This window comes from Ammospiza nelsoni, chromosome 11, assembly GCF_027579445.1.
Source record: "Ammospiza nelsoni isolate bAmmNel1 chromosome 11, bAmmNel1.pri, whole genome shotgun sequence".
Lineage (NCBI taxonomy): Eukaryota > Metazoa > Chordata > Aves > Passeriformes > Passerellidae > Ammospiza > Ammospiza nelsoni.
In genome coordinates, this window is record NC_080643.1 from 12,107,186 (window position 1) to 12,123,515 (window position 16,330).

Consider the following 16,330-nt stretch of genomic DNA (forward strand, 5'->3'; position numbering starts at 1 on the left):
AGAGCCAGCATTTCAAACCCATCTGTATGGAGATGACATCAGACACACTGCTTATGTTTCCACTTTTGGTGGTGTGAAAGAAAATACTCTGCTACATGTACTTACCTTTAGCCAGTGTTTGCTCAACTTGGACAGTTTGCTTGGGGAACTGCTTGAACTGAGAAAGCTTCACCTTCACAGAAAGCAAAAACTGGTTTTTTTTCATTTACAGGCTTCTCAGCTTGTATCAAAACCACCCTCTTGATTGTCAGTCTGTTCTGTCACTATGACACTTAAATCCACTATTCTATTTAAATTATGATAAGGTGAAAATCAATCTAGGACATGGTAAATGCAAGACGTGTCTCAGCAGACATCTCACAGTGTTACACTGTGGATGTTTAGGCTCCCCTGGTTGGCATCAACCTTCCACCTTCCCGGACAGTTCAGTGAGGGTGGCAGTGCCAGGGTGGGCACTGTGGAGCCACGCTGGTGACCCTGCCCTCCCCCTGGGGAGCACTCCGGCTGAAAATGGAGATGTGGTTATTCCATGTGCATCTCTTGGAGCAGCAGCCAGGTCTCATTTCTCACCTGGCCCGGAGCAGGAGCCCAGTGTGCTGTGGGCACTTGTGGGGACAGCTCAAGGAGTCCCTGCTGCAGTCCCTGCTGATTTGGACCCTCCCGTGGATGCACTGGCTCCGAGCACATCATGCATGGCTTTGAATTAAGGATACTTGCCACTGGTGGCAGTTTCTGCTGGGAATGGGAGCTCCTGAGCAGTGTTCCCATCTGCAGAAAGGTGCTGTCACCCACAGTGCAGAGACAGGCAGGGAGGAGGGGATCTGCTGGCATGTACACTAAAGCCAGCCTGATTTCCACATCATCTTAAAGAAAGGGTAAAAAATCTAAGTGATAAGAACAGAACAATGACATCTGAGTAAACAGCACTAATGGATGTTTCCTAATTCCTTAAGCTCCCTCCTATGTTTATAAATGAAAGAGAAACATCCAGACATTTCTAGTATGAGATCTCATTTCTTTTTTAATCAGAAATACCCTGAATACTTCTCAGTTTCTGTTTTCAGATGTTGCCTTCTCGCAGGAATGACCACCTAAAGCATTTATCTTTTTATTAAAAATACATATTTTCATTAAAAAATTACACTGGGATTTCATTCTTATTCCAATCATATGCCTTTTTTTCACATGGGTACAAACATTTTTCTAAACTTAAAAAAACCTTTCTCAGAGGGGGGTGGAGATATGAAATATTTTTAAGATGTAGTTTGCTTTGATTTCCAAAGAATTTGATTCCAGTGCTAGAAAGCTGCAGAAAGTAATCCCAGTGAGAGGAATAACCAAGAGCCAGGTTATTCCTAAGGCTCCAAGACCCTTTCAAGTTGGTCTGAAAACCTCATTGTTAATCAAAATAATTGCATGAGAACCAATCAGGAAATCCTGAAACATTCAGAATGAAACCTTGTCATTACAAATTCACCATCATGGCTAAAAAACAGATTATCTCTGTCAAAAGCTGTGGGAAAGTTTGCTTTGTAGCAGTAGGGGCAGAAGTAAATATTTGCCCAATCTGTTTTGTTTATCCTAAAAACATATATTCATGTACAGAGTTTCAATTAAACACTATTTTCTTTCTCCCCATGTGCACATCATTTGAACTGCCCATGTGAGGAGCTTTTAAAGCATCTCTCCCAGGAGCCAGGAGATGGCTCCGTGCCAGGGCCTTACTCACACCATGACGCCATGGCCGGGCACGTCGCATTGCTTTGAATTTTAAGCCTCACTTCTTTGCTCTCACCTCTGAGTCCATTTAAACATAGCTGGCCCCTTGCTGTAATTTAAAGCAATCTAAAGCAGATGCACAAAGTGCCACTGGAAACATAGCCACAGATGGGTTGGTTTTGCTGGTAAATGCCACAACTTCCCAAGGCTGGTGATCGTGGGGAGCAGGTGCAGGGAAGGGGTTCAGGTGTGAGCAGGTCTGTTTCACCAACATGCACATTCCCCAAGTTACTGTATTTAAACCACTTAAGAAATTGCATATTTTCTTGAGGAAGAGTGGTGCTGGGGATGTCTGAGCTGCTGGAAGAGCTTGAGGGGACACTGGGACAGACCAAGAGTTCAAAACTAAATAAAGAGTTTTACTGCCCTGTGGGGGTCATAAGCCCCTCTTGTACCTACCCCAGAACCCTCCATGCTGACACCACTTTTGCAGGGACACAGGCAGAGATACAGATGTGAAAGGTCTCCAGCCTGGGCTGTCCTTTGCAACAGCTGTTTGCAAAATCAGTTTCAAAACACTTTGTTTTGAAAATGAGGTCCACGCTTATAAACATGCCATTTAAAAATGCAGTAATAAAAAAAAAAGGCAAAGAATAAAAGGAAAAAAAAATCCAGCCAGTGGTTGAACCCTCTGAGTCCTTTTCCCTGTGGCAACAGTGTTCAAACAGGTGAACAGGGAAGAAAAACAAAGGCTGAAGAAAAAACAAATGGTCACCACATTTCAAAACACCTGCTGGAAGTGACTGCAGCAAAAAATCATTCAGAACATTTTGGAAAATACCTGAATGATGCCCATAATCCACTGCTGCTGCAGAGGGGGCTGGAGACCTCCAGGCACTGCACCCTGGGACCCACCAGAGAATCCACTGGCATGCTGATCCCACTGGCATCACATGAAAGTGCAACAATCCTCTGTGAGGTATTAAGATTATTTCAAAATCTCTTCTTGCATGAAACAACTCACAGGAAAACAAAAGCACAGCTTATTTTGTCCAGATTTAGTAAGTCTTAGATCTTTATCTTCTCAGGGGATCAGAGTCCTGGTGCTTCTCCCACCCAAGTCATTGGGAATGGTGCCACAGGCTCCGGACAGTAACCAGACCTTATCCTACAGGCTTCCCTGTCCAGCTGGCACCTTTTCATTTCCAGCACCTATGGCAGCAATAGATTTAGCAGAGCTGGGCAGTCTCCAGGCAGAGCAGTGGGACAGGCACCAGCCTCCTGTGGCTGCACAGGCAGGTGATGATGCTCAGTCATGAAGGCTGCAGGTCCCTCCATGCTCACCCCCCAGACCTGCTGCTAAACAAACCTGTGCCAGGATCCCTGTGGTGGAGGATGAGCTGGAGGGGGCACCTGGATGCCCTCAGCCCCCCAGGCCTGAACCTGTGGTTGGGGCTTCTCTTCCCTGGCTATGGGTCAGCAGTGCAGGTGAGAGATGTGTGCCAGGAATGAAAAATCTGCCATTTTGGCCCTGCTCTCCCTCCAGGTCCTTGCAGTGCAGTGAGAGGCTGTCCAACCCAGAGAGCTGCAGCCAGGACTGCACACAGGTTTGCACATAAATACCACTACTTCCATGTGAGGAAGACAACTGGTTTGACACGAGGCTCTGCTTCAGAGTAAGAACTGGTTGCAGTTACAGGCTGGTCCCCTGAATGGCTGGATTTCATTTTCAACCAATTTCTGTCAGAGGTAGCAAGAAACCTTTGTAACATCATGGAAACAGACACATCCTGTGTGCATCCCCTACCAGGGCCATCATTTGTGGTGTCCTGAGGTTGTCCTGTGCCGGGCCAGGAGCTGGACTGAATCTTTTCCAAGTTATGATATTCTATGATGCTATGACCAGGAGCACTTCCAGCCACCCACCCTGCTGTGCTGCAGCACCTCACTGCCATCACAGGGCACTGCTGGTGCCCAGCAAAGCCAAATGAAACTCAGACTGGCTGTTTATGCCACCACATACACAAACACGGGGCTGCCCCAGGTGAACGGGCAGAGCTGTGCTGTGCTGCCAACCAGGCAGCTTTGTCATCCCAGCCCTCGGAAAAAATGGAGAAACCCAAAGGAAGTCAAGGACACCTTAAGAGAGGAACAGAAAACAATGGGGGAGCTCTGCTGGGAGGGAAGGAGTCCAAGGAGCGGGATTATAGATGACTAACATGTGCAGTGTAATTAATCTAGATTAGTTTTGTTTTATAGCATTAGCAGCCCGCAGTCGCAGCATGCGGTGCCGCGGTCCCGCGAGTTCCCAGCGCTGGTCGATGGCTGGGAGAGCTCCAGGCCCAGCCTCAGCGCGCAGGAAGCGCTGCCGGTGACTCACCGCATGCTTGCTCAGAGACTAATGAACTAATTCCGGCACTCCGGCCCTTTCCACGGCCCCCTTCCATTAATCTTCCAGTTAAAAAGTGCAGCAGTCGCTCAAGAGGGAAATTCCCACCGTGCAGAAGGATTTTGCCGGGAGCCCCCTGTGCTGACCTCCCTGGCAGAGCCGAGAGCCCGAGCTCCCCCCGGGCCCGGCACGCTGCGATTCGCGGCCCTCGCTCGGTTCCCGCAGCGCTGCCGCGGCTCGGGATGCTGCTGCTGCTCCTCAGGGTGAAATGCAGAAGCAGATCTCGTCCTGCTGCCAGGCAGCTCACAACATACACCTTTGTTCCCATAAAAGATTCCCCTTGGCATTTTTGGGCCAAAATTCCAGTTTCTGCAATAGCAAGTTGCCCATCTGAAGTGCTGAGAGCCATCCTCACCTCCCTCCCAGCCTCCCTCCCACTTAGACTCTGGGGTTTTGCTTTCCCTAGATCACAAATTGCCACATGCTGTCCCATTACCAACAGCATTACTTCTAAAGGGCCCATGTGTCAGTTGTGCCTGGAGATTTATTAGAGCTTTCCCAACTGCAAAGAAATGAAGCACAGTTAAAAATTGTTCCTTAAAACTCCTGAACAGAAGAGCTGCACAATGCCACAAGCAGCAGGAGAGCAGGGGATGGTGGAGACAGGCTCTCCTGGAGAGTGATGTGAACAGAAATTGATCCAGGCTTCCCTTTTCACCCAGGACAGTCTGTATTTAACATTTATCATCATGTGGAAAACACCTAAATAATTCCAGGGATGGCAGAGATCTGCAACCACAGACTTGGGGAATGGGACAAGCAGTGCAACTGGGGACTGGGGGTCCAGTTACCACACAGCTACGTTACTCCATCCTTTGTTTTTATTTATATTTGTATTTCTTCAATATAATAGAATACAACTTATTTTACATAATGTATACAAACTATATCACAGTGCTTTACAGAGCAAAGCATGAATTACATGGTGAAAACTGAGAGAAAAATGACATGGTCCTCTGCTTTGCCAAGCCCCTTCTTTTCTCCCTGTTCCAGGAGACCTCCCAGGACACCTCAATCTAGTGGGGACCTCCCACCTGACTAATTCCTGCCCCAAGGTGAATTTGCTCATCACCACTGTGCTCTCCTCTCTCTGGAGTACTGGCAGGGCTGGTATCCCAAAGAGCTGTCACATTTAACCTCCTTGTTCTTATCTCCTTTTTCTCACAAGACAAGCAGCAGCTCTTTCTTTTGAGCAACATAATTACTCTGAAAGTAATTACTGGAAACTGAGGGAAACCCCCCATCATTCTTTTCTCCCAGGATGAGCTATTTTTCCCAGAGCACATGGATGGCCCCAGATAAACCACTGGGTTTGGCAATGCTGTTTGCTGCATTTCTGAAAGCAGTACATCCATCACAACTCCACAGCACCAGAGCCAGGGTGGGATGCAGACCTGGCTCCTCCAACAGACTCATTGTAGCTGCTTTATGAACATAGAAAACAAAAAACACTCACAACTGGTGTTACAGGATACTGTAAATGACATTGGATTGATGTCTCCGAGACCTGGGAATGAGAGTACTCACTCTGGGAAATGGGAAGGTTTTGGAAGCTGAGAGAGAGTGGGATTGTGGACGACAGGAGCTGAGGGTCACACACACCACAGAGAAATGGCAAGGACAGACAGAGGGAGAATGACCTTAATGCCAGATGAAAAGCTTTCAGAAGTGATCCCTGTAGGAATCCTGAGCACAACACACACTTTGTGGATACACAGACATGTAGAAACAAAAGGAAGGTGCTGGACATGGCTTCCCTCAGGCCCTGAGCTACTGCAGAACATCACATTGTGAAACAGAGCACTGTTTTAACACATACTTTTAATGAGTAATAAGAATAATAAACCACCCATTTTCCATTCTCTAACCTAATGGAAAAAAATGTAGAAATTCCCAGCATTTGTACAACAATGTCATGTCCAGAATGATCAGGATCCCTTTCTGCAACAGAAAAATGGAACACACCCATGGCAGAGCTGATGACAATGGGCAGAAAAAGAGCAAAGACAGACACGTAGGAGCAAGTTTCCCTACAACACTTAAAATAGAAACATAGGGTAAAAATACATTTTATGAGTAGGAAAAAGTGAACAAGAAACCAAAGTTTTCCTAACTTCAGAGTCCAGTCCCTCTCCTAATCCCTTTTATTCCAGATCCACATCAATGAATCAGAATTTGACCTAAAAGCTTTGCAGCAGGAGAATTAGCCAAATGCTTGAATTAAATATTGCTTATAAAAATCTATTTCCTTTTCTTAACAGCAAATTTTCCAACTGGGAAAAGAGCTTGAGGCCCACATGCTTTCTAAGTTTGGAGAATTAGACACTTCTCTCTTAAATCCCATCCTTCATAATCTGGAAAAGATACAACTTTACACATCAAATTATTTTCCAGGAGAAACTCAGCAGGATATTTCCTTAAGCAGGAGGATTTCTCCCCATCTAAATGATTCTTGAACAACCTCTTCATTTCTGACCACACATCCTGCAGTCATTGAAACCACTTTGAGCATGTTGGGATCTGCTGGCCCTGGTGGCTGTTTGGCATTCCAGGACTTCCTCCTGACCAGGACCTGGTGCATCTGCTGGGGCTCTCCTGGGCCCAGTGGCCAAGGGACAAACCTGCCTTGGCTTGGCTGCAAGCTCAAGTGCTGCAGGGAGGTCACTCCAGCAGAAAAAATAAATACCTCAGACTCTGCCCACAAAACTGCACTTAGCAAGAAAGTCCCAATACAACCTGACCAAAAAAAAAACCCCATGTCCCTTTCAATTTCATAATTCCTTGATATTATTTGGTTATAATCTCTGGAGCAGAGCAGCCATGGCTTGTTGAGCACACATGAATGAACCCTGTGCCATGGCCTCGCTCACAAAATAAACACATTGCCAGATCACACAGGGCCACACTGGCACAGCTTACAAAGCTTCCAAGAAGTGACTAAGACTTAATGGATAGGACTGGGTCCTATCTGACTAATTTTGCTTTTAATCACAAGCTTTTATCTCTACTGATGAAGTTTGGGCATGATGCACAAGGGATAAAGGTGGGAACTGTAATCTCAAACAGTAAAACAACAAAACATTTATTAAATGATGCATGAGAAGCTTCTTTTCCAGAGAAGGATATGACTATATTAAAAAACATTTAAAGTCTAAATAGTACTTGGGTTACTATATTAAGGTCCTATTTTTTTAGTCCATCAATCATCCCTGTTGGCTCAGCTTTGAGCTGCAGCCATTTCTCAGCCCATGGAAAGGAGCTGTATCTTCCCTACCAGCAAGCAGAAGACCATCAAGTTGAACTAATGATGGAAGCTTTGCCTGTGGGAAATATAATAATTTACATTTCCGTATTGGTGGCACAACTGGAATATGTAAGTAATGGTGTGAGTGTTTTCTTGGACTAGTTTTAAGATTACTGCATAAAAGGAAACACTTTAAAGTTCTGGCAAAAATCAGAACTGGTAACTGGTGGTTTTATATCCTGCTGGGCCTTTCAGAAGCCATGGGCACACAGAACAGCAATTAGGTCAAGCTTTTCTGTTGTTCCCAAGAAATGTAAAAACATTTTTTGAGAATTCTTCCTTACCAAGAGAGAAAAGGAGGCAGCTCCCCCTGCATCACTGCTGACTTGCAGAGGGTGGCTTTACACAAGGAGTCTGTGCTCTACACCAGGCACACAGCAAACCTGGGCTGTGCACACACACACAGACTGTTCCTGTTCTCCTCACTCTGCCTTGCTCCAGCCATGGGAAATGTGTCCTGCAGGCTCCTCCAGGAGCTTCTCTGACCCTCTGCCTGGGCCCTTATGTTCTAGCAGAAACAGGGCCATGGTTCCAGGCAGGATGACAACACAGACCTTCCCAAATCCCCAGCACTGATGGCACTCCATTAAACAGCATTTCCTGCACACAGGATTCCTGCCTGCATATCCCACTCCCTCCACAGAGCAGTTAAGACACATACAGCAAAATTCATCCATGAGTTATTTTGGTGGGTGAACAAGAGCCAGAGGGCAAGACACAAAAAAAAAAGGGGCAAAACACCAAGAATCTAGCATGGCACCAGTTATCTTAGATTAGTCTTTTTGCTTTACCCCCCTCTTGTTTTAATTGCATCAATATTTTTTAATGAAATATTTATCACATCTTACCAATGAAAACATGACTCAATTTTTTTGCAGCAAAATACGAGGCACCAAAAAGCATAATTTCCTAGGATCTCATGCTCATGGCATGCTAAGTCACACTGAGTCCTGTTCTAGGTGTGAAACAGATGTGTCAAGTTTTGAAGGACAGAGAAGATCCTAATAAATACCCACAAAACAGCTGTTCCTCAGAAAGTGCTATAAGTAGATATAAGGAGCACTGAGATACTCTGGAAAAAATAAATTGTATCCTAAGGCAGTGATGCTTCAAACATGTGCTGAAGCCCATAAAAATAAGTTAAAGGCTGTGTTGACAGACAGGATGAAGGAAAAATCTGTTTCTGGGATTAGTAGTTACAAAAGGTCTTCCAGATCCTGGAGTAATCACTGGATGAAATTTCCAGATGGCTCACCAAGATCATAGTAAGACCAGGCAAGAAACACACATCCCTAAAGTTACCAGGCACAGCAAATCTTCTGGATAAATGGTATCTCAAGGATATGCCTGAGAATCATCACATGAAGGTGGCACCCAAAATCTTCTCCAAATGAGCATCAGCTTCTCCCAAACTGGTCCAAATCTCCTCACCTTCCTGGAAGCAGGAGGAGTGAAAGCTGCTTGCCCTGCACGTCAGCCAGGGCAGCAGCCCTGAGCCCTGGGCACACTGAGCATCTGTTTGGGGCCCTGCTGTAATTTGGCCCCAGTGAGGAACTGGTGCATGTTTGTGAGATGCCCCAAACCATCTCCCTTCTGCCAGCTGGTTTTATAAAGCTGCTGCTTTGAGATGCGGGTGAAGACACTTGGTAAGCTCAAAACAAAGCACAAAGTGCCATCAGGGAGTCACCCCTCCCACAGGGAGCTGGAAAGCCACAACACCTTCATATGGGATCTTCCTCAAATTTAAGAGTGAAACTCAGGCATTAGAGAAGTGAAACCTGGCAGAAGCCATGAAAAGCAAGCTGGTGACCTCCCCAGAGCAGCTGGGCAGCACCAGAGCCTTTGGCAGGGCCAGCCCAGGCTGATGGGGACAACAGGAAAAGGCACCGAGCAGAGCAGAGAAATCAGGAATCTGAACCAAGGGTTTGCTGAGCCAGCCCAGGCTTAAAGCCAAGGAAAAGTGGCAACAGATTCTAGACATGGAAGGTTGGGGAAATAATGTTCTGCCCCTGTAATGCAACATTTGCCTTCATTCACGGAGGAAACAATTCAGAGAGGACAGAGGGTCTCTGGTTTGGGACAAGGCTGGGGGACACTGGGCCATGGCACCTCCCAGTGTCCCACACCTTTTAACCCCAGCCTGTCCCATGATACGAGGCCAAGTTTGGAAGCAAATTCACTGGAAACAATCACTAATGCTTGCTAAACACTTGTTAATTTCTAAACAAACAAACAAACAAACAAAGCCAACCCAAAGAACTTTCAGCCTCCTGTCCCTGCCTGACCAGCACAGATGTAGTCACTTCCTAACAGCAAGAAGAGGCACAGACACATGTCCCTGCAGCAGGGCAGGTGCTAGGAAATGGGGAGCTTTTATCTACTTCCCTCATGGTGATTCACTACAGGAGCAGTTCTGCTCTGTGAATATGGCACAGAAAATCCAGGTGAGGAAAAGCAGGGTTTTCTCTCTCCAGGAGGCAGGTCCATGCATTGCTGCTCATGTGCATCTGGCACAGAGGTGGAGCCTGCCAATCTGCAACCCTTCCCCTTGGAGAGAGTGATTTCCCATTCAGGTACAAAGCAGATGCAGGAACCCAGCCAGGCCAGAGCTCTTGGCTGCTCACTGGATGTCTTTAAGAGCTGAATGACAAGCTGTAGAGCAGATGTTCACCCCTGGCAGCAGCTCAGCCATACTGTGCTCTATGGTTTTGCTTTTTCCAGCTCTGGCCAAAAAGGATGCATATTTCCCCACACTGTGTGATGGGGAAGAGACTGACCCTGGCTGTGGTGGGATTTTCTGACAGACACCAGCAAACTCCCCCAGAAGGGAACCAGGTGCTTTACTGGCAGTTCAGCATGCCCTGAACACCATCCCCTGGCTGACTGACACTGAATCCCAGGAACAAGGCAGCCCTTGCCACCACTGGATGGGTCAGGCACCACTCACAAAAGGCTTTGGGAGGAGTGCAAAAGCAGATTTCTGGAGAAGCTGAAAGGGGACAAAAAAGCTGAGTCTGCTGCTCTGAACACTCCCAGCAGGCTGCAAGCACCACTTTTCAAATAGTTTAAAAGGAAAAAAAAGTGATTAATTTTTGCTAATACATGACAGTTTGAGCTGGAGTAAAGTCAGATCCACAGAACTTATCTGACTCAGGATACAGCGTCTTTCTTAAATGTACACATTTGAAGATGAATCATACTTGTCTCATAAGGACACTTCCCAAATTTGCTCTCCTGTAACTGTTCAGGGTTCCCGTTCTGCAATAGAAGATGATGTCACTGTTTACATAAATAAAGGCAATGGTGCTCAGATCAGATCTAGGAAACCAGTCTCTTTGCTCTTAGTTATCAACCACAACTACTTTCTTTCAAGGCTGGGGAGTGGAAGAACTGGCCAGGGCATAAATAGAATCACAGACCAAATAAAAAAGTGCAAAAATGACCCAAATCACATACTTGACACAGATTTCTTTTGTTCTTAGAAAACTGGCCATGTTAAAAGTGATGTAGCTCTCATTGCTCTCACTCTGTCCACAGTAGGGAAATTAAACTTATGCACAGGAGAGTTGCAACTGAAAAATATTGTCATTACACTGAGCACAAATAAGTTTTTCTTGAACATTGAGCATGCACGTGGCCTCCCCTCTCCCCCCAGCTTACATTTTATGAGATTTTTGACAGTCAGAGAAAACTCTCCTTCCATATGTTCAGGATGTTAAGATTTCAACCTCTTTGCAGCAGGAAAATAAAGTCATCTTCTTTGCAGTGCCACAGCAGCGGGCACACACAGAGCACTGAAACAGGAAGGCATGAACTGATCTCTGCCAAGGCTGAAACTGCAGGGATCCTGGAGCAGGTCGTGTTCCTGTCATGTCTGCAGATGCTCTGTTAAGGACTCCAGGGACATAGAGCAATTACTAGGGTTTGTTTCTGCTTTCCAGGAGCAGTTCTGTTTAGGAGAGAATAGAAAGGGATTATTTTTACCTTATAGTTTGGACTTACAGGGTGTGAGCTGAATTTTTCTTCCCACAGAGAGACATCATGAACAACTCTTGCAATGCCCTGTAACGGGGCTGCTCCTTCTCAGCAGAGCCCCAAAGCCCCAGGGCTAATGAGGGTGACAGGCAGGGCCCAATTAGCAGCACAGGCACAGGGATGGTTGCCTTTAGGCCACACACTGAGTCGAAAGGGTTTTTTCCTTTTGTTTTGGGGGCTTTGTTGGTTTGTGGGTTTTTTTGCTTTAAGGCTAGAAAGTTGACATCTGCTTCTGGTAAAATTAACGAACTATTTTATTTGTCAGTAATTTAGATTGAAACAGTACTGAGAACTGCATTGCCTGGGTCTGCAGGATTGTAGGAAGTATCAATGAAGCATTTTCCACTGGCATGTGTATAGAGAAAGCAACATTTAAGTGAAGATAATTTTTTCCATATAGATTATGTACATTGTTATACACAAGTGAGAATTAGACAAAACAAAACTAGAACAAAGATTCTTTTAAGTTGTAAAAGGATCTTTGTCTCTCAGCCATAGGGATGGCTCAAGCCAAGCTCCATGGATGAGGCAACAATGAGGCAACAGATGCATCAAAGGCATCTCACTCCTAGGACACAGTTTAGCCAAGGCAAGACAGACCAGGGGACTGCTGGCACCACTGCCATTCTTTCTACAGCACAAAGGAATTCCCAGCTCTTACCTTCTCCTGATGTAGCCAGGCTCAGGTGTGCCCTACACAAGTCCTGGCACCTGGGCCAGCAGAGCTGCTTCCAGCAGGGGCTCTACCCACCCTGCAGTGGCACTGTGCCCCCCTGGCAGTGTACCCAGCTGCATTCTGCAACGTGATCTCCACCAAACCCCATCCCACCACCTTTCCTGCAGCTCTGACTGCCCAGACCAAAGACTTGGCTTTTCCTGGACACCAGTTCAAATCCCCTGGCAGCTCTTTTATTGTCCACCTGCTCAATGCTGCAAACACAGCTCCAGGTCACCCCCCTGTTGGAATAGGCAGGAGAAATCTTGTGCATTTGGGGCAAGGGAAGCCCATGGACCTGGCTCTCCTGGAGGAAGGTGCCCTGCAGGGGTGACAGGAAGCCTCAGGTCACAGCAGCCCCAGGGGTCAGTGCCAGGAAGGGGAGAAGAATGGAGCAGGCTTCCCACAAGGTTCAGGCACAGGGCAGGAAGGCAGACATTGTCTGTGAGGCCCCTTTCCTGCACAGTGTGTCAAACATTAACCAGCACCTTCCCTCTCACTGCCCCAGGGTCACACAGGGCAGCTCCCCCTGCCCCAGGCAGCCACTGGGGCTCTCTGCCACACCCTGGCTCAGGGAGCAGGCAGCAGACACCAGCAGAGGATGGGGATGCTCTTTCAAGGCTGGAAAAGTACTTTTCCCCTCTGTGGTCAACCCAGGAACACTCTTCCCTGACCCATTGACCCTTCCCTTCCTGATGTGCCCCCTACCCCATGCCTCTCCCTTGCATTGTGTGGGAACATTGCCCAAAACATGCTGGTTTCCCCTCATTTCCTTCCTCTCAAGACACCTGGACCTTCCTCCTGCAGGCTCCTGCCACCCCTCATGCTGATAAAGGCCAGGCCAGGGGTTTATTGTCCAGGAAACCAAAACCAACCCAACATCCAGCTCAGGGCTGCTGGGGAGCCATGCTCAGGGACAACACAGCCACCAGGGCCTTTATGCTCTGAGGGTGACAATTTATTTCAGCAAAACCACCCTGACATATTTGAGGAAAAACAGAAGCAGCAACTACCAGCAAGGACACCCCCAAGAAGGCTGTAGGGGAAGTATTTTCCACCACAAAACATGTTTTGAAATGTATTTGGAATTGGTGATTTAAGTCTCAAGCTGTTAGTAGAAGAGCCCTGCTTAAACAAGTCAGCTTTGCATGCATTAAGCAACGCAGCACAGAAACAAAAGAAAAAATCCTCTCCAGCTTCAATGCCAGGTAAAAAGTTATTGGGAGGCAGCCAATATATTTGGGGAAGGTTTTTAAACACCCTCTTTCAAACTAAGATGCCTCAGCAGAGATCTGTGCACACAGAACACATCACAAATGGCAACTCCAACTTCACCCTTCTCACACACTGAATTTTAAAAGCTTAAAACAGCTTTATCTAAATCTCTGTCCTGTTAAAATGCATTGAGAAACACAAAGCTTCATCCCACTCAACCAGAACGTATGGATAAGTGGAGTTCCTTGCTCTGCTACACCAGCTTGTTTCTGCTCCATGACCACTGGATTCAGAAATCCATGCAAACACAGCTTTGCTGGTCACGGAATGTGCACTGTGAAACACAAACTGATCACAGAACAGTCTGAGTTGGAGGGACCCACAAGGATCATTGAGCCCAACTCCTGAATGAGCCATACAGGGACCAAACCCACAACCTTGGTCTAACTAGAACCTGCTCTGAGCAGCTGAGCTGACCTGCCCCAGAATCATTGCACAGTTTGGACTGAAAAGGAACCTTAAAGATAATTTCACTTCAACCCCCTGCCATGGGCAGGGATACCTGCCATTAGACCAGGTTGCTCAAAGCCCCATCCAGCCTGGCCTGGAACACTTCCAGGGATGGGACATCCATAGCTTCTCTGGACAACCTGTGCCAGGGCCTCACCACCCTCACAGGAAGAATTTATCCCCAATATCCAAGCTAAGTCCATCTGTTGCCATGTATGCTGGAGTCCAGCTGAAAGCCAGCCCCACAGGGCAGAGCAGAGCACACTGAGATGCAGGAGACAGACAGACAGACACTGCACTCACTGGTGGGCATGCACAGCCTGCTCAGATGGGTACAGCCCGTGCTGGGCTTCAGCTCTGTCCCACTCTGGACACTGCAGACCCTGAGGCAGTGCCAGCACTGTAAAGCAGCAGCCAGAGCACAGCAAACCACCCCAGCCTGGGACTGCAGAGAGCAGCTCTCAGCTGCAGGGAGGCAAGGCCATTGTGTGTGCCTGGCTCTGCAGCACCAGATACAGCCATGAAAGAGCCCTCCTGACCCTGAGACCTCCCTGGACACAGAGCTGAGCCTGAGCTGCTTCTGAGCAGGGGAGATTCCTGCATGCAAGACTGGGCAGCCACAGATGGTGAAGGACTGGCCTTTCTCACTCATCAGTGAGCTTCTTTTTATGGCTTCTCAGCTTTCAGTATGAGGAGCAGGAAGAGTGAAGTGCTGGTGTTTGCAGGCAGTGCTAACAGGATGTGACTCTGCCCTGACTCATCATCCTCTTTTCTTCTGAAGAGGAGAGGGCTGCTCACACCTGGGCCATGGACACCTATAGCCACACTCATCAGCACAAACCCACTGCTTCCCAAACTTGCACTTCAGAGGCTGCAGGAAGCGACCTTCACATCACACAGCTAGAACTTTATATTTTCAGAGGATCCTCACAACCAAAAGGACTGAAGGACTCCAAAATGCCCTCAAAATTTAAAGAATAACACAGTGGTTTTCTGAGGAGTGTCTGAGCTAGCAGGATTCCACTGAGGTATTAAGTCCAAGAAATTAAAGCATTAAGCCACACAGCTGCACAATATGACTAAATACACAATTATTGTTCTCTATTTTACAATTGAAAACTTACCATGTTTGAATAATCTCCAGTGAAATGTATTTCATGGGAACTGGAAACAATTTGCATTAAATGAACCAGATGAACACCACTGTTAGTGAGTCCACGTGCACACGAGCAGGACTGAGGTGCCTCAGCTGAGAATTATCTCTGCCAACACCGTGGCTCATCTTCCATCCTGACAAACTTACACCAAAGATTTCCCTGATACATTTCCCTGCCCATCTAAGGCAGTCATTCAGTAGCAGGGATGTCTCACAGGCTCACATTCCAAGCAGATGCAACACCCTACACATCTGACAAAGCAATTCAGTTCTCACCAAAGAAACATCCCAGAAGGGCTCATTCAGATGGAAATCTTCCAGTATTTGTTTTTCAATTACTGGAAGAAACATCACAGTGGGGTAAATGATTTTTTACCACTCAGTAGATTTCAAATGAGACACACCATATAAGACACACCAGAATTTTTTTTGTATTTGTCTACTAAACATCCTCCTGAACAAGGGCATGGATGTGCTAAGGCACACCCTCACTTGCTGCAAAGGCAATCATGTAAAGTAATAATATGAGAAAGTGTTAATATTTAATGTTAATATTTATAATATGTTCATATTTATTTATTTATGATTGGCTGGGACATAATTCTTCTAAAGAAAAATTACAGTTCAGGGAAGTCTGCAGGGGAAGGATGCAATATATAGCACAGCCACACCAACACCTGGCCAACCCAAGGCTGGAAGTGCAATTAAAAAATGACAGAGAAATTGCTGCAGGCTATGTTTTTGCTTATGTCTCACTGCAATAATTACAAAATGGAAAAAATAAAAAAAGAACAATAAGTGTGTCTTACAATGGCAGCTACAGTTGGATTCCAGTCAGGCTCTGCAACAGAAAAACTGCCAGTCAGCTGTGGCTGCTACACTTACAACAGAAACACCAAATGCCTTGAATATCACACCCAGTGAGCCCGGAATATTCACACTGAACCTTTAGAAATGAGCAAACTTTATCACTCCCTGTTACCTGCAGCATTACTCAGAAATAAACTCATTCATGGTCTAAGGAAGAAGCTCTGCACTGGTGTTGGGAGACAGGAATTCAACACAAACTTGTAACACATCAAGTGCTACCAGCAATGTCCCATGAAGAGCAGCAGATATATTTATCACCTTTTTAGGCTTCCTTCCTCCCCCCCAACCATCTACTGCATCTGGAAGAATGTTTTCATGCCAATTCTGACTTTAACTTTTTAAATTGAAAAACAGAAG